Genomic DNA, 26,692 nt, shown 5'->3' with positions numbered 1-26,692 from the left:
ATAATCCCAACATGATTTAAAAGCGAGTTTTAGACGATTAAACATAGTGTTGCGGAAACATGTTTTTTTACAGGCGGGTCGATATTGTGCTGTGGTTACTCAGGCAGCAGACACTTGAGATTGTCAAACATGTTTGCTTCATTTAAGGGAGGTGCCAGTCAGTATGCATATACAATAAATCACCAACAGACTTTTCAGCAAAAATCTCTCTCATGCTTTGTGTTGCGGAAGAAAATGTCTGGTTCTCCTTAAATGGGAACATTCCCAGCAGTCCTTCCCTCCTGCTGTGTCTTCCTTCCTGCTGTGTCTTCCCTCCTGCTGTGTCTTCCCTCCTGCTGTGTCTTCCCTCCTGCTGTGTCTTCCCTCCTGCTGTGTCTTCCTTCCTGCTGTGTCTTCCTTCCTGCTGTGTCTTCCTTCCTGCTGTGTCTTCCTTCCTGCTGTGTCTTCCTTCCTGCTGTGTCTTCCCTCCTGCTGTGTCTTCCCTCCTGCTGTGTCTTCCTTCCTGCTGTCTTCCTCCTGCTGTGTCTTCCTCCTGCTGTGTCTTCCTTCCTGCTGTGTCTTCCCTCCTGCTGTGTCTTCCTTCCTGCTGTGTCTTCCTTCCTGCTGTGTCTTCCCTCCTGCTGTGTCTTCCCTCCTGCTGTGTCTTCCCTCCTGCTGTGTCTTCCCTCCTGCTGTGTCTTCCTTCCTGCTGTGTCTTCCTTCCTGCTGTCTTCCTTCCTGCTGTGTCTTCCCTCCTGCTGTGTCTTCCTTCCTGCTGTGTCTTCCTTCCTGGTGTGTCTTCCCTCCTGCTGTGTCTTCCCTCCTGCTGTGTCTTCCCTCCTGCTGTGTCTTCCTTCCTGGCATACCTTTATTTAGGCTGACTGCCTATGCCAGACGGCACGCCAAAATAGCAGCGAGGTGTTACGCCGCCATGGTTCACATGATGTGCCACCATGCGATTTCCACATACATACAATAGCCTCCTATTCAGCTGCAGCCGTTGCCCTGGAAACAGCCCAGCAAGCCTCAGGATAAAATTGGAAAACATTTATTCCATTATTCCTCAGCAGCTAATGGAAGGGCGGGGAAGCGATGGTGGCAGTATGATTAGCTTCCACGCTGCCAGCCTGACCAGAATGTAAAACTACCCTTGTTATGTGCTTAATCTATGATGCTATTATACATCTCCCTATCCTCGTCTACCTAGCCAGCATGATATTACCATATGAATGGCATCAGCCCTGAGGCAAATGACAGACTGTGATAGTCCATTACATTTCTATTGTCAAATCAATATCATTTTTATTATGTTTGGGCTGGATTAGGAGAGGTAAGACTGAATGAAATTGAGGTGGGGGATGAGGGGACTAAAGTAAAGGAAGTTCAGGCAAGCAAAGGAGGTTGGAATAAAACCCCTTGAGGTAACATGTATATTTCTCATCAGTAGGAGGACCCGGGCCTTTGAAAGCTAAGAGGGTTAAGGCCTTTGTTTGAGGAGAAATGGTGAGTGCTTTTTCCCTCTGTAATGAACCTGTATTGCTACTTGCCATTCCAACCTTTGGGAATGCTAAGTGTTGTAGTCTATCTTGTTTATTTGATCAGGAGTGTGTTTTCTTCCCAGGACAAACTACATGACTCTCAGCAGATGGGTATTATCCCCGTATCAGCAGGGACGTCTTTGACCACATCTACTCCATGGACGAGAACCTGGGGTTCCACATCAAGGTAACAGACACACCACGGCCCCTCTGGAACCCTGGCTAGGTTCCACATCAAGGTAACAGACACACCATGGCCCCTCTGGAACCCTGGCTAGGTTCCACATCAAGGTAACAGACACACCACGGCCCCTCTGGAACCCTGGGCTAGGTTCCACATCCAGGTAACAGACACACCATGGCCCCTCTGGAACCTGGGCTAGGTTCCACATCAAGGTAACAGACACACCATGGCCCCTCTGGAACCTGGGCTAGGTTCCACATCAAGGTAACAGACACACCATGGCCCCTCTGGAACCCTGGCTAGGTTCCACATCAAGGTAACAGACACACCATGGCCCCTCCGGCCCCTAGGTTCATGGAATGGCCCCTCCGGAACCTGGGCTAGGTTCCACATCAAGGTAACAGACACACCATGGCCCCTCCGGAACCTGGGCTAGGTTAACATCAAGGTAACAGACACACCACGGCCCCTCTGGAACCTTCCACATCAAGGTAACAGACACACCATGGCCCCTCTGGAACCTGGGCTAGGTTCCACATCAAGGTAACAGACACACCATGGCCCCTCCGGAACCTGGGCTAGGTTCCACATCAAGGTAACAGACACACCATGGCCCCTCTGGAACCCTGGCTAGGTTCCACATCAAGGTAACAGACACACCATGGCCCCTCCGGAACCTGGGCTAGGTTAACATCAAGGTAACAGACACACCACGGCCCCTCTGGAACCTGGGCTAACAGACACACCATGGCCCCTCTGGTTCCACATCAAGGTAACAGACACACCATGGCCCCTCTGGAACCTGGGCTAGGTTCCACATCAAGGTAACAGACACACCACGGCCCCTCCGGAACCTGGGCTAGGTTCCACATCAAGGTAACAGACACACCATGGCCCCTCCGGAACCTGGGCTAGGTTAACATCAAGGTAACAGACACACCATGGCCCCTCTGGAACCTGGGCTAGGTTCCACATCAAGGTAACAGACACACCATGGCCCCTCTGGAACCTGGGCTAGGTTCCACATCAAGGTAACAGACACACCATGGCCCCTCCGGAACCTGGGCTAGGTGCTCAGTGTCCATGTAATTTAGGCTAGCTTGCCTTCAGAGCAAATAGTCTATGTTAAGATGTCATTTAGCAAGATTTGTCAATATATGAGAATGTATATTAAGATGAAAGTGTATGATCAGTGTATTATGTGTACCATATACAATGTGAATGGAACAGGTGCTGTGGTGGCACAGGGATGGTCCAGTAGTACCCCAAATGGAAGGTCACAACACCAAAGCCTAGGAACCCGAGTGCTGGTCTGTAAGAATAGTGGGTACTTCACCAAGGACAAGACTGGCACAGGAGTAATGCTGTCAAAGTCCTGTTTATTAACGGTTTGTTTATATGCAGTGTGTGATATACATTATATGACCAAAAGTATGTAGACACCTGCTTGTCAAACATCACATTCCAAAATCACGGGCATTAATATGGAGCTGGTACACGCTTTGCTGCTATGACAGCCTCCACCCTTCTGTGAAGGCTTTCCACTATAAGTTGGAACATTGCTGCGGGACTTGCTTCCATTCAGCTATAAGAGCATTAGTAAGGTTGGGCACTGATGCTGGGCGATTCGGCCTGGCTCGCAGTCGGAGTTCCAATTCATCCCAAAGGTGTTCGATGGGGTTGAGGTCAGGGCTCTGTGCAGGCCAGTCAAGTTCTTCCACACCAATCTCAACAAATCACATGGACCTGGCTTTGTGCAGTGGGGCATTGTCATGCTTAAACAGGAAAGGGCCTTCCCCACAAAGTTGGAAGCACAGAATCATCTAGAATGTCATTGTCTGCTGTGGCTTTAAGAATTCCCTTCACTGGAACTAAGGGGCGTGGCCCAAACCATGAAAAACAGCCCCAGAACATTATTCCTCCTCCACCAAACTTTACAGTCGGCACTATGCATTAGGGCAGGTAGCATTCTCCTGGCATCTGCCAAACCCATATTCATCCGTCAGAGTGCCAGATGGTGAAGAGTGATTCATCACTCCAGAGAATGCGTTTCCACTGCTCCAGAGTCCATTCACACCCTTGGCATTCTTATATTTTGTTGCCTTAAACCTGGAATTAAAATGTATTTTTTGGGGGGGTTTGTATCATTTTATTTGCCTACAAATTTGAAGATGAAAAAAAAAGCAAACAAGAAATAAGACAAAAAAATAACTTTAGCATGCATAACTATTCCCAGCTCCTTCAGGGTTATCGTTGGTCTCTTTGTTGCCTCTCTGATTAATGCCCTCCTTGCCTGGTCTGTGAGTTTTGGTGGTCAGCCCTCTCTTGGCAGGTTTGTTGTGGTGCCATATTCTTTCCATTTTTTAATACTGGATTTAATGGTGCTCCGTGGGATGTTCAAAGTTTTTCTGATATTGTTTTATAACCCAACCCTGATCTGTACTGTTTGGCGAGCTCTGGGGCCTTTCAGAACAGGTGTATATATACTGAGATCATGTGACAGATCATGTGCCACTTAGATTGCACACAGATGGACTTTATTTACCTAATTATGTGACTTCTGAAGGTAGTTGGTTGCACCAGATCTTATTTAGGGGCTTTATAGCAAAGGGTGTGAATGCATATTCACGCACCACTTTATCGTTTAAAAAAAATAATGTTTTAATTATTTGAAACAAGTATTTTTTTTCATTTCACTACACCAATTTGGACTATTTTGTGTTTGTACATTGCATGAAATCCAAATAAAAATCAATTTAAATTACAGGTTGTAATGCAACAAAATAGGAAAAATGTCAAGGGTATGAATACTTCTGCAAGGCACTGTATGTAATGTTTTTTCTTTCCATTGTTGGACATTAAAGACTATAAAAATACCAGTAAATCAGCTCAAAGTGATTTTAATTTTGGTAATCTGTTCCCAAGTGTTCCCATGCATAATAGAGACATGTGATCATATACAAATGTAAGCAAGGTTTGAAATGCTTATGTTTTAGTCAAATGTTATATCTGTTTGCGCTTCTTGCGGTCAATTTGCAGTCTACAAATTATTTGTAATTATGTTCTGGGGGCCTCTTGAGTTGCGAAGCGGTCTAAGGCGCTGCATCGCTGTGCTTGAGGTTTCACTACAGACCCGGGTTCAATCCCAGGCTGTGTCACCGCTGGCCTTGCCCGATAGACCCATGAGGCAGTGCACAATTGGCCCAGCATCGTCCAGGTTAGTGGAGGGTTTAGCCGGCCGGGATTTCCTTGTTCCATTGCGCCATAGCGACTCCTTGTTGCGGGCCCGGCGCCTGCAAACTGACTTTGGTTGCCAGCTGGACGGTGTTTCCTCTAACACATTGGTGCGGCTGACTTCCGGATTAAGCGAGCAGTATGTCAAGAAGCAGTGCGGCTTGGCAGGGTCATGTTTCGGAGGAGGCACGGCTCTCGACCTTCGCCTCTCCTGAGTCCGTAGGGGAGTTTCAGCGATGGGACAAGACTGTAACTACCAATTGGATATCACGGCTGAATCTAGTTGATGATCCCTGATTTACATAATCAAATAATGATTTCATTGTATATTTTATTTTGAAGTTTTGTATTGAACCATCGGCCACAGGGAAGGTGGACCAAGGAGAGGAATCAAACCAGACTGTGTGCTTGACTATAACCGTAAAATGGGGGCAGTGAATAAGGCGGCCAGATAAACCGCTTTGTGGCAGGTGCCTGGAAGACCACCAAGTGGTATAAGAAGATATTTTTCCATCTGATCGACACTGCTGTCCTCAATGGCCACATAGTTCACCGCCAGAGGTGAGATAATTAATGAGGTTTTTTGAAATGTTACATACAGATTGTTCCATTAGCAATTATATTGACAATATCTCTCACCTACCCACTCCTTCATTCTCCCTCTTTATCACCCCCATAGGTGAGGTGATTACCTACCAAAAGAGAGAACCTCATGAGAGAGCTGCTGGAGGAGCACCACAGTCCACCCACTGGGGGCCGTCCTGAGCAGACAATCCCTTAGAGAGAGTCTGCCTTTCCAGCACCAGGAGGAGGAAGCAGAGGAAGTTGACTAAGTACATGTGTGTACCTTGTGACATACCCCTGTGTGTTGCGCCGTGCTTTGGGGAGTACCATAGCAGAGCAATTACTGACAGACTGAATTGAAAGGTGACCTGCCATGATACAATGACTTTAGGGGTGGGGATGACTGACGTGAATATTGAATTATGGGCTAGGCAGTAATGAAATGACAGTTGAATTTTTCCCCTCAGTAAAACAAACACAAGTTTGTTTCTGAAAGTAAAGAATATAGATGAATGATTAGTAATTACAGTAGAATATCAGGAATTGGGAGGAGCTGCCTGAGAGAGAGAGAGAGAGAGAGAGAGAGAGAACAAACAAAAGTGGAGGAGCTGTTAATTATGGTCTAACGAGACTAGAATTCTGATGAGTACATCTTGACTGCAAGGCATACACAGTAAATTATGATAATTTACGCAAACCAATTGAATATATTGTGAACCCAGTTACTCTACTGCACAACCTTCTCTGGGAGCATCAGAAACTATTCCACCCATCTCCCACCTTCTTCTGTCCTATGAACGCGAAGGTCTTCACTGACAATCAGAGGTCATGGGGTTGCAGGGGATGTGTCTAGATAAAGCAACATTGTTACTGATGAAACTTTGTTTTCATTTGATGAAATTGTTTTAATGAAAGTCCTATAGAAAATCTGTGGATGACCCAGAGGGGTTTTGTTCATCCTGGCCACTGAACCAGTGTAGAATAGGCTTTACTAATACGGTAGGATGGGGACTGGAGATGTTTTCCCCAACCACTCATCCGTTCACGCATTCTGTTTCCAGTTTTCTCATTTACTCACTGATTATTCCCCCTTCGCAAGCTTTGTTTTTTTTCCAAATAAAATCCTTGCTAGAATAAATAGGTTGGTTGATGTTGGGATTTTAAGCAGCAGACAATTTGTCATCTCAGTTTGGACTGAGTTCTGTTCTGGCCTGGATAGAGGTTTTCTGTCAAACAAACTGACATATTTAGTCTTGTTGTGTTTTCAACAACAGTATGTTCATCATGATATACTTTCTGGATGCTGGGTTTGTAGCCATGATCACGGCCCTCCTCTCAGTAGAGCATACTGCATTAGCTGATGGTGCAGATGGACGGACTGTTGCCACAGTTACCCATCATTTCTGACTGAAAGTGTATTTTCGCACTCTCTCTCTGGGTGAGCTCAGCTAAGATAACACATTCAGACACTGCATTGAAGATTAGACACAGCTACAGACACAGAAACGGCTACATACAGACACAGCATATATAGACACAGGCACAGCTACAGACATCGACCCAACGACAGACACAGCTACATACACAGACACAGCTACAAAGACAGACACAGACAAGGGCACAGCTACAGACACAGCTACAGACACAGCTACATACACAGATAGTTACATACACAGACACATCTACAGACACTGACACAGCTACAGACACTCCTCCCCACTTTCTCTGTCCTCACGTAACTCCACCTCCCCCCTCCTCCCCACTCTCTCTGTCCTCACGTAACTCCACCTCCCCCCTCCTTCCCACTCTCTCTGTCCTCTCGTAACTCTACCTCCCCCTCCTTCCCACTCTCTCTGTCCTCTCGTAACTCTTCCTCCCCACTGTCTCTTTTTTTCAATTTTCGCCTAAAATGACATACCCATATCTAACTGCCTGTAGCTCAGGACCTGAAGCAACGCTATGCATATTGTTGGTACTATTTGAAAGCAAACACTTTGAAGTTTGTGGAAATGTGAATGTAGGAGAATATAACACATTAGATCTGGTTGAAGAAAATACAAAGAAAAAAACAACCGGTCTTTTTCTACCACCATCTTTGAAATGCAAGAGAAAGGTCATAGTTATAAGCATCACTGGTTGTAATTCAGATAGTGTCCACAAGATGGCAGCAATGTATGTGCAAAGTTTCAGATGGATAACTTGAAAAATTAGTGAACAAGAATACTAAGTCCCCAGGTATATTTTTGGCAAATCGTGAAGGGGACATTCACATTCATATTCCCTTTTTCTTCAAGAATATCGTCAAATCTGTATACTTGGACTTTGATTTAGCGTTCCAAGTATTAGTAGCCAGATTATAAGTTCAACATTTGCAAAACAACCAGTTTTCATAACTTCATAACTCTGAATATTCTTATACGTTGTGTCCAAAAGGAGAAGGCATGCTGTCGCAAAAGGTTCGCACCTACATTTTGTGACTGAGGCGGGGTTTCGGCTATCCAGCTAGCTTTGTTTGACCCCGATTGGTGCTTATTTGTTCCACTTCCGGCGCCGACAGAGATGGCCGCCTAGCTCCGCGGTCCTAGGAAACTATGCTTTTTTTTGTTTTTTTTACGTGTTATTTCTTACATTAGTACCCCAGGTCATCTTTAGGTTTCATTACATACAGTCGAGAAGAACTACTGAATATAAGATCAGCGTCAACTCACCATCAGTACGACCAAGAATATGACTTTCGCGAAGCGGATCCTGTGTTCTGCCTTTCAACCAGGACAACGGAATGGATCCCAGCCGGCGACCCAAAAAAGCGACTTCGTAAAAGAGGGAAACGAGGCAGTCTTCTGGTCAGACTACGGAGACGGGCACATCGTGCCCCACTTCCTAGCATTCTTCTCGCCAATGTCCAGTCTCTTGACAACAAGGTAGATGAAATCCGAGCAAGGGTAGCATTCCAGAGGGACATCAGAGACTGTAACGTTCTTTGCTTCACGGAAACATGGCTCACTGGAGAGACGCTCTCGGATGCGGTGCAGCCAGCGGGTTTCTCCACACATCGCGCCGACAGAAACAAACACCTTTCTGGTAAGAAGAGTAGTGGGGGCGTATGCCTTATGGCTAACGAGACGTGGAGTGATCACAGAAACATACAGGAACTCAAATCCTTCTGTTCACCTGATTTAGAATTCCTCACAATCAAATGTAGACCGCATTATCTACCAAGAGAATTCTCTTCGATTATAATCACAGCCGTATATATTCAGCCCCAAGCAGACACATCGATGGCTCTGAACGAACTTTATTTGACTCTGCAAACTGGAATCCATACATCCTGAGGCTGCATTCATTGTTGCTGGGGATTTTAACAAGGCTAATCTGAAAACAAGACTCCCTAAAATGTATCTAAAATGCATATCGATTGCGCCACCAGGGCTGGCAAAACCTTGGATCACTGTTATTCTAACTTCCGCGACGCATATAAGGCCCTGCCCCGCCCCCCTTTCGGAATAGCTGACCACGACTCCATTTTGCTGATCCCTGCCTACAGACAGAAACTAAAACAAGACGCTCCCACGCTGAGGTCTGTCCAACGCTGGTCCGACCAAGCTGATTCCACACTCCAAGACTGCTTCCATCACGTGGACTGGGACATGTTTCGTATTGCGTCAGGCAACAACATTGACGAATACGCTGATTCGGTGTGCGAGTTCATTAGAACGTGCGTTGAAGATGTCGTTCCCATAGCAACGATTAAAACATTCCCTAACCAGAAACCGTGGATTGATGGCAGCATTCGCGTGAAACTGAAAGCGCGAACCACTGCTTTTAATCAGAGCAAGGTGACTGGTAACATGACCGAATACAAACAGTGCAGCTATTCCCCCCGTAAGGCTATCAAACAAGCTAAGCATCAGTATAGAGACAAAGTAGAATCTCAATTCAACGGCTCAGACACAAGAGGTATGTGGCAGGGTCTACAGTCAATCACGGACTACAAGATGAAATCCAGCTCAGTCACGGACCAGGATGTCTTGCTCCCAGGCAGACTAAATAACTTTTTTGCCCGCTTTGAGGACAATACAGTGCAACTGACACGGCCTGCAACGGAAACATGCGGTCTCTCCTTCACTGCAGCCAAGGTAAGTAAAACATTTAAACGTGTTAACCCTCGCAAGGCTGCAGGCCCAGACGGCATCCCCAGTCGCGCCCTCAGAGCATGCGCAGACCAGCTGGCTGGTGTGTTTACGGACATATTCAATCAATCCCTATACCAGTCTGCTGTTCCCACATGCTTCAAGAGGGCCACCATTGTTCCTGTTCCCAAGAAAGCTAAGGTAACTGAGCTAAACGACTACCGCCCCTTAGCACTCACTTCCGCCATCATGAAGTGCTTTGAGAGACTAGTCAAGGACCATATCACCTCCAACCTACCTGACACCCTAGACCCACTCCAATTTGCTTACCGCCCAAATAGGTCCGCAGACGATGCAATCTCAACCACACAGCACACTGCCCTAACCCATCTGGACAAGAGGAATACCTATGTGAGAATGCTGTTCATCGACTACAGCTCGGCATTCAACACCATAGTACCCTCCAAGCTCGTCATCAAGCTCGAGACCCTGGGTCTCGACCCCGCCCTGTGCAACTGGGTACTGGACTTCCTGACGGGCCGCCCCCAGGTGGTGAGGGTAGGTAACAACATCTCCACCCCGCTGATCCTCAACACTGGGGCCCCACAAGGGTGCGTTCTGAGCCCTCTCCTGTACTCCCTGTTCACCCACGACTGCGCGGCAACGCACGCCTCCAACTCAATCATCAAGTTTGCGGACGACACAACAGTGGTAGGCTTGATTACCAACAACGACGAGACGGCCTACAGGGAGGAGGTGAGGGCCCTCGGAGTGTGGTGTCAGGACAATAACCTCACACTCAACGTCAACAAAACTAAGGAGATGATTGTGGACTTCAGGAAACAGCAGAGGGAACACCCCCCTATCCACATCGATGGAACAGTAGTGGAGAGGGTAGTAAGTTTTAAGTTCCTCGGCATACACATCACAGACAAACTAAATTGGTTCACTCACACAGACAGCATCGTGAAGAAGGCGCAGCAGCGCCTCTTCAACCTCAGGAGGCTGAAGAAATTCGGCTTGTCACCAAAAACACTCACAAACTTCTACAGATGCACAATCGAGAGCATCCTGGCGGGCTGTATCACCGCCTGGTACGGCAACTGCTCCGCCCACAACCGTAAGGCTCTCCAGAGGGTAGTGAGGTCTGCACAACGTATCACCGGGGGCAAACTACCTGCCCTCCAGGACACCTACACCACCCAATGTTACAGGAAGGCCATAAAGATCATCAAGGACAACACCCACCCGAGCCACTGCCTGTTCACCCCGCTATCATCCAGAAGGCGAGGTCAGTACAGGTGCATCAAAGCTGGGACCGAGAGACTGAAAAACAGCTTCTATCTCAAGGCCATCAGACTGTTAAACAGCAACCACTAACATTGAGTGGCTGCTGCCAACACACTGACTCAACTCCAGCCACTTCAATAATGGGAATTGATGGGAAAGGATGTCAAATATATCACTAGCCACTTTAAACAATGCTACCTAATATAATGTTTACTTACCCTACATTATTCATCTCATATGTATACGTATATACTGTACTCTATCATCTACTGCATCCTTATATAATACATGTATCACTAGCCACTTTAACTATGCCACTTTGTTTACATACTCATCTCATATGTATATACTGTACTCGATACCATCTACTGTATCTTGCCTATGCTGCTCTGCACCATCACTCATTCATATCTTTATGTACATATTCTTTATCCCCTTACACTGTGTATAAGAAATTAGTTTTGGAATTGTTAGTTAGATTACTTGTTGGTTATTACTGCATTGTCGGAACTGGAAGCACAAGCATTTCGCTACACTCGCATTAACATCTGCTAACCATGTGTATGTGACAAATAAAATTTGATTTGATTTGACAAAAATACAGTCCTTCAAGTGATGGCCACCTGCGTCATCTGCGTGCCATGAAGGCTTCGCTCTCTGACCAAATATGGTGTCCTATAGGATATACTACACCCCTAATGATATAGTGAAGTCTGGTTACCTTCTAGGATCTCTGAGGAATAGAGACGTGATTTGACTTGTTCAAACAACATTTAGGGTGCGATTTTTACAGATTCCTTACTTTGCAAATTGAACGAGTGGAAATACAAAATCGATCGTGCTATATGGACCTTTTTAGGATATGAAAAATGATTTTATCTAACATACTGACACTTCATGTTATCTCTGGGATCCTTTGGATGATAAATCAGTGCAATATTTCAGAATGTAAGTACACATTTCACCTTCAGAGGTGAATTTATCAAACCTATCACGTTGAAAAAAGTGTTTTGTTGTTAGGAGCTCTCCTCAAACAACAACATGTCATTTTTTTCGCAGTAATGGCTACTGTAAATTGGACAGTGCAGTTATATTAACAAGATTTTAAGCTTTCAGCCGATATAAGACACTTATATGTACCGACATTTGTTGTTACTCTAAAATCTGTGATCTTGACAACGCGCTGCATGATGCATGAAGTGCTTTTCTATACAGCTAAAAAATCATAAAAGACTGAATGGAAGGATCGTAGACACAGATGGCAGATATTTTTCTCCTCTGAACTAGGTTTCTGTACAGTTTATTTAGTGCATTTTCTCACACAATCACTTGATGAATGTGATAAGGATGTGTAGGTACATTTAGTGAGCTAAAATCTGTCAGTGCTGTCCCTGCTGTCCCTCTCCATAACCCACAACTTACATGTTTGGTTGAGGTCCATCACTCTTACCACTGCTGCCCCCTCCGTCCCTCTCTCCTCCTTCCCCCTTCTCTCCCCCTTCCTCCCTCCTGTCTCCCTCCCGCCTCTGTCATTCCATTTCTCCCCCCGTCTCTCCTCCCCCGATCCATCCCTCCCTCCCTCCGTCTCAACCCTCCCTCCCTCCTTCTCCCCCTCCATTCCTCCCCTTCCCTCTGTCTCAACCCTCCCTCCCTCCTTCTCCCCCTCCATCCCTCCCCCTCCCTCTGTCTCAACCCTCCCTCCCTCCGTCTCGACCCTCCCTCCGTCTCAACCCTCCCTCCCTCCGTCTCAACCCTCCATCCTTCTGCCCCTCCATCCCTCCCCCTCCCTCCTTCTCCCCCTCCCTCCATCTCAACCCTCTCTCCCTCCTTCTCCCCCTCCCTCTGTCTCAACCCTCCCTACCTCCATCTCAACCCTCCCTCCTTCTCTCCCTCCGTCTCAACCCTCCCTCCCTCCGTCTCAACCCTCCCTCCCTCCTTCTCCCCCTCTGTCTCAACCCTCCCTCCCTCCTTCTCCTTCCCTCCCTCCCTCCTTCTCCCCCTCCGTCTCAACCCTCCCTCCCTCCTTCTCCCCCTCTGTCTCAACCCTCCCTCTCTCCTTCTCCCTCCCTCCTTCTCCCCCTCTGTCTCAACCCTCCCTCCCTCCGTCTCGACCCTCCCTCCGTCTCAACCCTCCCTCCCTCCCTCCTCTCCCTCCCTCCGTCTCAACCCTCCATCCTTCTGCCCCTCCATCCCTCCCCCTCCCTCCTTCTCCCCCTCCCTCCATCTCAACCCTCTCTCCCTCCTTCTCCCCCTCCCTCTGTCTCAACCCTCCCTACCTCCATCTCAACCCTCCCTCCTTCTCTCCCTCCGTCTCAACCCTCCCTCCCTCCGTCTCAACCCTCCCTCCTTCTCCCCCTCTGTCTCAACCCTCCCTCTCTCCTTCTCCCTCCCTCCTTCTCCCCCTCCGTCTCAACCCTCCCTCCCTCCTTCTCCCCCTCCTTCCCTCCCTCTCCCTCCCTCCTTCTCCCCCTCCGTCTCAACCCTCCCTCCCTCCTTCTCCCCCTCCCTCCCTCCCTCCCTCCTCCCTCCTTCTCCCCCTCCCTCCCTCCTTCTCCCCCTCCCCCTCCTTCTCCCTCCTTCTCCCCCTCCCTCCCTCCTTCTCCCCCTCCCTTCCTCCCTCTCCCCCCTCCCTCTCCCAGGTGAGGCTGTTCCAGTGGAGGAGCAGCTGAGCAGTAAGGAGAATAAAGACAGTAGTGGTGACGCCACGGCCACACCCATGATCAAAACCATAGCCCCGCCCCGTGTCCCGCTATTGGACGAGGAGAAGACCTGATATGAGGGGCTCATCACCGACATACCAGCAGCTGGATGACAAGGTGGGTGGGGCTAGGAAGGAAGGGATGGAGCTTCCCTTTCTGAATGTTCCCAGTTTCCGATCATTCCAAGAGCACATATAGCAGGATGATTCCCTGGGGGATCAAGGTTCATGGTCATGGATGACTGGAAAGGGGCTGTGTCTGATGTTTTATAGATATAATTAACCACAGTTAATGTATTTAATCGTATGCAAATACTATACAATAGCATATATGCATAATTCTGTGGAATTATATTAAATCTGTTTTAATCACCCAGCCATTAACTTAATGAGGGATTATTAGGTTTGTTTGCCCTAGGTCATAATAGTCTAACCAATTAACTGTTGGGAAAATGAACATATTGGTATAAACACAAATCCCTCTCACAGTAACAGCCACAGCCCTGCATTAGCTAGCTGCCCCTCCAAAAAGTGGATTACAGAATCTTGGTAAATCCAAACATGAATGCAACATTTTTGTATTGAAACATATTTTTCTTCTTCGCTCCCATCTCAGGATGATGAGATCAACCAACAGCCAGTGGGCAGAGAAGTTCAAGGAGCAGATGATCGATCAAGATGAGGTGAGCTTATCCAACCCTATACAACACATCTCCTTCATCTAGATGATGTGGGCTTATCCAACCCTACACAACACATCTCCTTCATCTAGATGAGGTGAGCTTATCCAACCCTATACAACACATCTCCTTCATCTAGATGATGTGGGCTTATCCAACCCTATACAACACATCTCCTTCATCTAGATGAGGTGAGCTTATCCAACCCTATACAACACATCTCTTTCATCTAGATGATGTGGGCTTATCCAACCCTATACAACACATCTCCTTCATCTAGATGAGGTGGGCTTATCCAACCCTATACAACACATCTCCTTCATCTAGATGATGTGGGCTTACCCAACCCTATACAACACATCTCCTTCATCTAGATGAGGTGAGCTTATCCAACCCTATACAACACATCTCCTTCATCTAGATGATGTGGGCTTATCCAACCCTACACAACACATCTCCTTCATCTAGATGAGGTGAGCTTATCCAACCCTATACAACACATCTCCTTCATCTAGATGATGTGGGCTTATCCAACCCTACACAACACATCTCCTTCATCTAGATGATGTGGGCTTATCCAACCCTATACAACACATCTCCTTCATCTAGATGAGGTGAGCTTATCCAACCCTATACAACACATCTCCTTCATCTAGATGATGTGGGCTTATCAACCCTACACAACACATCTCCTTCATCTAGATGATGTGGGCTTATCAACCCTATACAACACATCTCCTTCATCTAGATGATGTGGGCTTATCCAACCCTATACAACACATATCCTTCATCTAGATATGTGGGTTTATCAACCCTATATAACACATCTCCTTCATCTAGATGAGGTGGGCTTATCCAACCCTATACAACACATCTCCTTCATCTAGATGAGCTGAGCTTATCCAACCCTATACAACACATCTCCTTCATCTAGATGAGGTGGGCTTATCCAACCCTATACAACACATCTCCTTAATCTAGATGAGGTGAGCTTATCCAACCCTATACAACACATCTCCTTCATCTAAATGAGGTGAGCTTATCCAACCATACACAACACATCTCCTTCATCTAGATGAGGTGAGCTTATCCAACCATACACAACACATCTCCTTCATCTAGATGAGGTGAGCTTATCCAACCCTATACAACACATCTCCTTCATCTAGATGAGGTGGGCTTATCCAACCCTATACAACACATCTCCTTCATCTAGATGAGGTGAGCTTATCCAACCCTATACAACACATCTCCTTCATCTAGATGAGGTGAGCTTATCCAACCCTATACAACACATCTCCTTCATCTAGATGATGTGGGCTTATCAAACCCTATACAACACATCTCCTTCATCTAGATGAGGTGGGCTTATCCAACCCTACACAACACATCTCCTTCATCTAGATGAGGTGGGCTTATCCAACCCTACACAACACATCTCCTTCATCTAGATGATGTGGGCTTATCCAACCCTACACAACACATCTCCTTCATCTAGATGAGGTGAGCTTATCCAACCCTATACAACACATCTCCTTCATCTAGATGAGGTGGGCTTATCCAACCCTATACAACACATCTCCTTCATCTAGATGAGGTGAGCTTATCCAACCCTATACAACACATCTCCTTCATCTAGATGAGGTGGGCTTATCCAACCCTATACAACACATCTCCTTCATCTAGATGAGGTGAGCTTATCCAACCCTATACAACACATCTCCTTCATCTAGATGATGTGGGCTTATCCAACCCTATACAACACATCTCCTTCATCTAGATGAGGTGAGCTTATCCAACCCTATACAACACATCTCCTTCATCTAGATGAGGTTGGCTTATCCAACCCTATACAACACATCTCCTTCATCTAGATGAGGTGAGCTTATCCAACCCTATACAACACATCTCCTTCATCTAGATGATGTGGGCTTATCCAACCCTATACAACACATCTCCTTCATCTAGATGATGTGGGCTTATCCAACCCTATACAACACATCTCCTTCATCTAGATGAGGTGAGCTTATCCAACCCTATACAACACATCTCCTTCATCTAGATGAGGTGAGCTTATCCAACCCTATACAACACATCTCCTTCATCTAGATGAGGTGAGCTTATCCAACCCTATACAACACATCTCCTTCATCTAGATGAGGTGAGCTTATCCAACCCTACACAACACTTCTCCTTCATCTAGATGAGGTGAGCTTATCAACCCTATACAACACATCTCCTTCATCTAGATGATGTGGGCTTATCCAACCCTATACAACACATCTCCTTCATCTAGATGAGGTGAGCTTATCCAACCCTATACAACACATCTCCTTCATCTAGATGAGGTGAATCCAACCCTATACAACACATCTCCTTCATCTAGATAGGTGAGCTTATCCAACCCTATACAACACATCTCCTTCATCTAGATGATGTGGGCTTATCCAACCCTATACAACACATCTCCTTCATCTAGATGAGGTGAGCTTATCAACCCTATACAACACATCTCCTTCATCTAGATGACATCCAACCCTACACAACACATCTCCTTCATCTAGATGATGTGGGCTTATCCAACCCTATACAACACATCTCCTTCATCTAGATGATGTGGGCTTATCCAACCCTATACAACACATCTCCTTCATCTAGATGATGTGGGTTTATCCAACCCTATATAACACATCTCCTTCATCTAGATGATGTGGGCTTATCCAACCATATACAACACATCTCCTTCATCTAGATGATGTGGGCTTATCCAACCCTATACAACACATCTCCTTCATCTAGATGATGTGGGCTTATCCAACCCTATACAACACATCTCCTTCATCTAGATGATGTGGGCTTATCCAACCCTATACAACACATCTCCTTCATCTAGATGAGGTGAGCTTATCCAACCCTATACAACACATCTCCTTCATCTAGATGATGTGGGCTTATCCAACCCTACACAACACATCTCCTTCATCTAGATGATGTGGGCTTATCCAACCCTATACAACACATCTCCTTCATCTAGATGATGTGGGCTTATCCAACCCTATACAACACATCTCCTTCATCTAGATGATGTGGGTTTATCCAACCCTATATAACACATCTCCTTCATCTAGATGAGGTGGGCTTATCCAACCCTATACAACACATCTCCTTCATCTAGATGAGCTGAGCTTATCCAACCCTATACAACACATCTCCTTCATCTAGATGAGGTGGGCTTATCTATCACATCTCTTAATCTAGATGAGGTGAGCTTATCCAACCCTATACAACACATCTCCTTCATCTAAATGAGGTGAGCTTATCCAACCATACACAACACATCTCCTTCATCTAGATGAGGTGAGCTTATCCAACCATACACAACACATCTCCTTCATCTAGATGAGGTGAGCTTATCCAACCCTATACAACACATCTCCTTCATCTAGATGAGGTGGGCTTATCCAACCCTATACAACACATCTCCTTCATCTAGATGAGGTGAGCTTATCCAACCCTATACAACACATCTCCTTCATCTAGATGAGGTGAGCTTATCCAACCCTATACAACACATCTCCTTCATCTCGATGATGTGGGCTTATCAAACCCTATACAACACATCTCCTTCATCTAGATGAGGTGGGCTTATCCAACCCTACACAACACATCTCCTTCATCTAGATGAGGTGGGCTTATCCAACCCTACACAACACATCTCCTTCATCTAGATGATGTGGGCTTATCCAACCCTACACAACACATCTCCTTCATCTAGATGAGGTGAGCTTATCCAACCCTATACAACACATCTCCTTCATCTAGATGAGGTGGGCTTATCCAACCCTATACAACACATCTCCTTCATCTAGATGAGGTGAGCTTATCCAACCCTATACAACACATCTCCTTCATCTAGATGAGGTGGGCTTATCCAACCCTATACAACACATCTCCTTCATCTAGATGAGGTGAGCTTATCCAACCCTATACAACACATTTCCTTCATCTCGATGATGTGGGCTTATCCAACCCTATACAACACATCTCCTTCATCTAGATGAGGTGAGCTTATCCAACCCTATACAACACATCTCCTTCATCTAGATGAGGTGGGCTTATCCAACCCTATACAACACATCTCCTTCATCTAGATGAGGTGAGCTTATCCAACCCTATACAACACATCTCCTTCATCTCGATGATGTGGGCTTATCCAACCCTATACAACACATCTCCTTCATCTAGATGAGGTGAGCATATCCAACCCTATACAACACATCTCCTTCATCTAGATGAGGTGAGCTTATCCAACCCTATACAACACATCTCCTTCATCTAGATGAGGCAGGCTTATCCAACCCTATACAACACATCTCCTTCATCTAGATGAGGTGAGCTTATCCAACCCTATACAACACATCTCCTTCATCTAGATGAGGTGAGCTTATCCAACCCTATACAACACATCTCCTTCATCTAGATGAGGTGAGCTTATCAACCCTATACAACACATCTCCTTCATCTAGATGATGTGGGCTTATCCAACCCTATACAACACATCTCCTTCATCTAGATGAGGTGAGCTTATCCAACCCTGTACAACACATCTCCTTCATCTAGATGAGGTGAGCTTATCCAACCCTATACAACACATCTCCTTCATCTAGATGAGGTGAGCTTATCCAACCCTACACAACACATCTCCTTCATCTAGATGAGGTGGGCTTATCCAACCCTATACAACACATCTCCTTCATCTAGATGAGCTGAGCTTATCCAACCCTATACAACACATCTCCTTCATCTAGATGAGGTGGGCTTATCCAACCCTACACAACACATCTCCTTCATCTAGATGAGCTGAGCTTATCCAACCCTATACAACACATCTCCTTCATCTAGATGAGGTGGGCTTATCCAACCCTATACAACACATCTCCTTCATCTAGATGAGGTGGGCTTATCCAACCCTATACAACACATCTCCTTCATCTAGATGAGGTGGGCTTATCCAACCCTATACAACACATCTCCTTCATCTAGATGATGTGGGCTTATCCAACCCTATACAACACATCTCCTTCATCTAGATGGTATAACTTGATGAGATTCAAGGTTTTCATTACATTTAATTAGGGCATTGAGCAAAGGCCTACAGTGCATTCGGAAAGACCCCTTGAATTTCTTCCACATTTTGTTACTTTACAGCCTCATTCTAAATAATCATCATTAATCTACACACAATACACCATAATGACAAAGTCGAAAACAGGTTTTCGGAAATAAAAAATACATAAGTATTCAGACCCTTTAATATGAGACTCGAAATTGAGCTCAGGTGCATCCTGTTTCCATTGATCATCCTTGAGATGTTTCTACAACTTGTTTGGAGTCCACCTGTGGTAAATTCAATTGATTGGAAATTATTTGGAAAGGCACACAGCTGTCCCACAGTTGACAGTGCATGTCACAGCAAAAACCAAGCCATGAGGTCGAAGGAATTGTCTGTAGAACTCTCAGACAGGATTGTGTCGAGGCACAGATCTGGGGAAGGGAACCAAAAAATGTCTGCAGCATTGAAAGTCCCCAAGAATACCGTGGCCTCCATCATTCTTAAATGGAAGAAGTTTCAAACCACCAAGACTCTTCCTAGAGCTGGCCGACCAGCCAAACTGAGCAATCGGGGGAGATGACCAAGGGAGGTGACCAAGAACCCGATGGTCACTCTGACAGAGCTCCAGAGTTCATCTGTGAAGATGGGAGAATCTTCCAGCAGAACAACCATCTCTGCAGCACTCTACCAATAAGGCCTTTATGGTAGAGTGGCCAGACGGAAGCCACTCCTCAGTAAATGGCACATGACAGCCCTCTTGAAGTTTGCCAAAAGGCACCTGAAGGACTCTCAGACCATGAGAAACAAGATTCTCTGCTCTGATGAAAACAAGATTGAAGTATTTGGCCTGAATGCCAAGCGTCACTTCTGGAGGAAACCTGGGACCATCCCTACGGTGAAGCATGGTGGTGGAAGCATCATGCTGTAGGGATGTTTTTCAGTGGCATGGACAGGGAGGCTCGTCAGGATCGAGGGAAAGGTGAACGGAGCAAAGTACAGAGAGATGAAGTCCTGTGCGCTCTGGAGCAGGTTCTCAGACTGGGGCGAAGGTTCACCTTCCAACAGGACAACAACCCTAAGCATACAGCCAAAACAATGCAGGAGTCGCTTCTGGACAAGTCTCTGAATGTCCTTGAGTGGCCCAGCCAGAGCCCGGACTTGAACCCGATCGAACATCTCTGGAGAGACCTGAAAATAGCTGTGCAGCGACACTCCTCATCCAACCTGACTGAGCTTGAGAGGATATGCAGAGAAGAATGGGAGAAACTCCCCAAATACAGGTGTGACAAGCTTGTAGTGTCATACCCAAGAAGACTCTAGGCTGTAATCGCTGCCAAAGGTGCTTCAACAAAGTACTGAGTAAAGGGTCTGAATACTTATGAAAATGTGATATTTCAGTAGTTTCATTTAATAAATTTGCAAAAAAACTAAAAACCAGTTTTCCTTTGTCATTATGGGGTATTTTGTGTAGATTGATGAGGGGGGAAAATATATTTAATACATTTTAGAATAAGGTTGTAACTTAACAAAATGTGGAAAAAGTCAAGGGGTCTGAAAACTTTCCAAATGCACGTCCATGTTTTTAGAGCGCAAAACCTTTTAGTTTGTGTTTATTGCCATCTAGTGGTCAGAATGTATCTGCATTAGATATACATCTGGTAGAGAGCTTTGTTTCTTCTGGCAAAGTGAAAGCTATGAACATAATGTAGTAGTAGAATTAGTCACTCAGTAAGCTGCCTACTCTGTGAGTGATATCAGATACAAGTGTTCTTTCCTTAATGATTTTAAAAAGCAGTGCATAACCTTTCCCAAATGACTGATGATTGGCTGAGAGAAATTGATGATAAAAAGATTGTGGGGGCTGTTTTTTAAAGCAGTGATTATCATTCTTTAATGACCTTTCCTTAATGGTTTTTAAAGCAGTGATTTACCTTTCCTTAATGGTTTTTAAAGCAGTGATTTACCTTTCCTTAATGGTTTTTAAAGCAGTGATTTACCTTTCCTTAATGGTTTTTAAAGCAGTGATTTACCTTTCCTTAATGGTTTTTAATGCAGTGATTTACCTTTCCTTAATGGTTTTTAATGCAGTGATTTACCTTTCCTTAATGGTGGTTTTAAAGCAGTGATTTACCTTTCCTTAATGGTTTTTAATGCAGTGATTTACCTTTCCTTAATGGTTTTTAAAGCAGTGATTTACCTTTCCTTAATGGTTTTTAAAGCAGTGATTTACCTTTCCTTAATGGTTTTTAATGCAGTGATTTACCTTTCCTTAATGGTTTTTAATGCAGTGATTTACCTTTCCTTAATGGTTTTTAATGCAGTGATTACCTGATAAGCAGCAGGTATAGAAAGTGATTTGAATGAGAACATTTCCATGGTAACACATCTATTACTCTCAGTTGGCCAATAGTCAAGGTATTGAAAGCTGGAGCAGGGCACGATCTAACTGCTGAGAGAAACAATAGCTTTTCAGCTATTCTGCATCTTGTCCTCCTGTAAAGTGCTTTCTTTTCGAGATGTGGATTTCTAAAACCCGTTCTTGTGCCAGAGGCTATAAGATGCTGGTATTCTAGTGTTATGTTGGGGAGTCTAAGCACATTGCTGGGAGAATAGTGTTTGTTTTATTTAAGCAGAATGTGTCTGTACATGTATTCACCTGTATGTATTACCAGTCCTTACATGTTTTTACATTCACCTGATGTACCTTGATACATGTTCACCTGTATTTTTTTTTTTTTTAATTTTACCTTTATTTAACCAGGCAAGTCAGTTAAGAACACATTCTTATTTCCAATGACTGCCTAGGAACAGTGATTTGAACCTTGTCAGCTCGGGGTTTGAGAACATTTCCATGTGTTCACCTGTATGTGTTCACCTGTATGTGTTCAATAGTTCACCTGTATGTGTTCACCTGTATGTGTTCACCATGTGTTCACCTGTATGTAACTGCTGACAGAACCTGTATGTGTTCACCTGTATGTGTTCACCTGTATGTGTTCACCTGTATGTGTGCTTGTACACATTCACCTGTTTGTTCACCTGTATGTGTTTGTATGTGTTCAATGTGTTCACCTGTATGTGTTCTGTACACATTGCACCTGTATGTGCTATTCACCTGTGGTACATTCACCTGTATGTGTTCACCTGTATGTGTTCACCTGTATGTGTTCACCATTGCTGGTACACATTCACCTGTTTGTTCACCTTATGTGTTCACCTGTATGTGTCTGTTCACCTGTATGTGTTCACCTGTATGTATTCACCTGTATGTGTTCACCTGTATGTGTTCGCTTGTACACATTCACCTGTATGTGTTCACCTGTATGTGTTCACCTGTATGTGTTCACCTGTATGTGTTCACCTGTATGTGTTCACCTGTATACATTCACCTGTATGTGTTCACCTGTATGTGTTCACCTGTATGTGTTCACCTGTATGTGTTCACCTGTATGTGTTCACCTGTATGTGTTCACCTGTATACATTTACCTGTATGTATTCACCTGTATACATTCACCTGTATGTATTCACCTGTATGTATTCACCTGTATACATTCACCTGTATACATTCACCTGTATGTATTCACCTGTATGTGTTCACCTGTATACATTCACCTGTATGTGTTCACCTGTATGTGTTCACCTGTATACATTCACCTGTATGTATTCACCTGTGTGTGTTCGCCTGTATGTGTTCACCTGTATGTGTTCACCTGTATACATTCACCTGTATGTATTCACCTGTGTGTGTTCACCTGTATGTGTTCACCTGTATGTGTTCACCTGTATGTGTTCACCTGTATACATTCACCTGTATGTGTTCACCTGTATGTGTTCACCTGTATGTATTCACCTGTATGTGTTCACCTGTATGTGTTCACCTGTATGTGTTCACCTGTATGTGTTCACCTGTATGTGTTCACCTGTATGTGTTCGCTTGTACACATTCACCTGTATGTGTTCACCTGTATGTGTTCACCTGTATGTGTTCACCTGTATGTGTTCGCTTGTACACATTCACCTGTATGTGTTCACCTGTATGTGTTCACCTGTATGTGTTCACCTGTATGTGTTCACCTGTATGTGTTCACCTGTACACATTCACCTGTATGTATTCACCTGTATGTGTTCGCTTGTACACATTCACCTGTATGTGTTCACCTGTATGTGTTCACCTGTATGTGTTCACCTGTATGTGTTCACCTGTATGTGTTCACCTGTGTGTGTTCACCTGTGTGTGTTCACCTGTATGTGTTCGCTTGTACATATTCACCTGTATGTGTTCACCTGTATGTGTTCACCTGTATGTGTTCACCTGTATGTGTTCACCTGTATGTGTTGACCTGTATGTGTTCACCTGTATGTGTTCACCTGTATGTATTCACCTGTATGTATTCACCTGTATGTATTCACCTGTATACATTCACCTGTATGTATTCACCTGTATGTGTTCACCTGTATACGTTCACCTGTATGTGTACATTCACCTGTATACGTTCACCTGTATGTGTTCACCTGTATGTGTTCACCTGTATGTGTTCGCTTGTACACATTCACCTGTATGTGTTCGTCTGTATGTGTTCGTCTGTATATGTTCACCTGTATATGTTCACCTGTATGTGTTCGTCTGTATGTGTTCATCTGTATGTGTTCACCTGTATGTGTTCACCTGTATATGTTCGCTTGTACATATTCACCTGTATGTGTTCACCTATATGTGTTCGTCTGTATGTGTTCGTCTGTATGTGTTCACCTGTATGTGTTCGCTTGTACATATTCACCTGTATGTGTTTGTCTGTATGTTTGTCTGTATGTGTTCACCTGTATGTGTTTGTCTGTATGTGTTCACCTGTATGTGTTCGCTTGTACATATTCACCTGTATGTGTTTGTCTGTATGTGTTCACCTGTATGTGTTTGTCTCTATGTGTTCACCTGTATGTGTTCGCCTGTATGAATTCACCTGTATCTATTCGCGCGTGTGTGTGTGCGCGTGTGTGTGTGTTATTTACTCATCTCACCTTCCTGTAAGGAAGCCAGAAGCTGGATGTACAGTAAGGTTTGGAAGTCGCTTTGGACAGGTGAGGAGGGCGCAGTGAGGAGGACATACGACAAAGAGAGAGATCCTCAGTCTGCTGCTCCGAGACCTCAGTGAGATGGGAGGCATCATCGGCACCAGTGACCTCAAGGCTGTAAGGACACACAATTAAACAACGCAATTAGAATCATACACACATATACACACTGTTATTTAGACAGACATAAACTGTTTGTAACAGGTAATCATACACACGCACATACATACACACACACACACACACACACACTCAGTCCTGATCTCTCTGCTCTCTGATGAATGAGGTCATCGAGGAGGAGTTCACCATGGCTCGTCTCTACATCAGTAAGATGAAGTCAGAGGTCAAGTCTCTGGTGAACCGCAGCTGGAGAGCTGGCCGACACCTCCCGCAGGATGCAGGCCAATGAGAAGGAGCTGGCCTCCTGTCAGTTACTCATTGCCCAGATAACCAGGAAGTGGATTTAACATCCATTTCAATATCTTGAAAAAAAGAGTATGGAATATTTTCCTTTATTCAGTAGACTATTGTGTTCATGTAGCTTGGTTGGAAAGTGAGACAGTGTCAGCATTCTTTTCCTCAGCTGTTAACCGTGTCTCTGCCTGATGGGGTTCTCTATGCAGCGCCAGGCTAAGATCATGTCTCTGACAGACTCCATGCAGAACGTAGAGCAGAAGAAGAGACCGTTAGAGGAGACCTAGGACTCCCTCGTGGAGGGAGGTTCAGGCTCCACACACACAGGCTGAGAAACGCAGAGACCCCCAAACACAAACAAGCCTGTCATCAATCATTACGTCACTTGAAACAATGTCACTTGCTTTGTCTCCACAGACAAAATGAAGGAGGTGCATGTGATGGATAAACAGAAGGAGCACCTGACCAAACTGCAGGATGCAATAGAGATGAAGGTAAAGATCTCTCTATCTCTCTCATCCTCCCATCCCTCCCCCTTTATCCCCCTTTCTTTTTTCCCCCCATTCTTCAAATTCCTGTGAAAGGTAAATCAATTCAACTTGACCCTGTGTTCCCTTCTGCACCCTATAGAAGACCCTAGAGGAACAGATGGAGAACCATAGAGAGGTCCATCAGAAGCAGCTGTCCCATCTGAGAGATGAGATGGACCACAAGCAGAGGGTCTTGGAGGAGCTCAAGGAGTGAAAGAGATTTTGGTGTCTCGGAGCCCTTAGGGTCCCCAGGAAAATGTTCAGAGGCACTTTAGCCTCTAAATCTCAAATGTGAAGTTCAGTATTTGTCCAAAAGGGGGCAGCACATGTCTATAAAATCAGAACTGTGTTTTGTCCCTTTCATAATCTGTGCATCACCAATCTTATGCTATTAACTCACACTTACAGTGAAATATTAGTCAATAGACCCATAAACAATATATTTCTGAGTCTCCCTAAGTCTGCCTCTCTTTCTTTCTTAATAGCAGCAGGTGGTAGCTGGTTTTTCCTGTTGGATGTACACATCTCCTCTCTGTTCTGGACCTGAACCCACACTGAGACTGTCTTGGATACTCTCTATGGATCTGATTTTCTAACCACTGGGAACAATCCTCCTGTCCTTCTCTCACCACTCTGCCTTTACTGGGACTTCAGACTCCTCATTCCCAAACAAACACTCTGTACGCCAGATATCCTTATTAAGGTCTCCTCTCCTCATGGCCAAGAGGAAAGAGAGGCTCCTTAATGCCGAACAAGTTCTTTTCATCACTATCTCCTCCTTGAATCGCTCTTACTCTACCTCTGTGTCTGGTGCTCTCTCTTTCTCTCTTTCTCTCCCTCTCTCTCTCTCTGAGTGAAATTGTGTAATGAGCTCCTTTACTGTATGTTGTTGAGGATGCTGTCTCTCGGATGCTCGTTCAGTGTTGTATCTTGTGAAACAGACTGGTTTTCCTATAAGAGAAATTATGAGAAGAAATGGTTTGGAGGGTCACATTGAATATGGTTATTTAGGGGTTTCTGCCTGACACCAATACCCTCAAAAACACTAGAATGGCCACAGACGTTGTTAAAGATTAAAAGACACTGTTAGGATTGTAGTGTGTTTTAGAACTCACATAGGGTTACTGATGGCTGTCTGGATCACTTTCAATAGTAGATGTTAGTGTTTTGAAAGTAGCACTTTATTTCATAGTGAATTTTGTTGATTTCATTATTTACACAACTTTGATATCAGCTATTTATTTTATACATTTTATTTATGCAACAT

The sequence above is a fragment of the Oncorhynchus masou genome, chromosome 10 (assembly GCF_036934945.1).
Source record: "Oncorhynchus masou masou isolate Uvic2021 chromosome 10, UVic_Omas_1.1, whole genome shotgun sequence".
Classification (NCBI taxonomy): Eukaryota; Metazoa; Chordata; class Actinopteri; order Salmoniformes; family Salmonidae; genus Oncorhynchus; species Oncorhynchus masou.
This window is presented reverse-complemented; position numbering follows the sequence as displayed.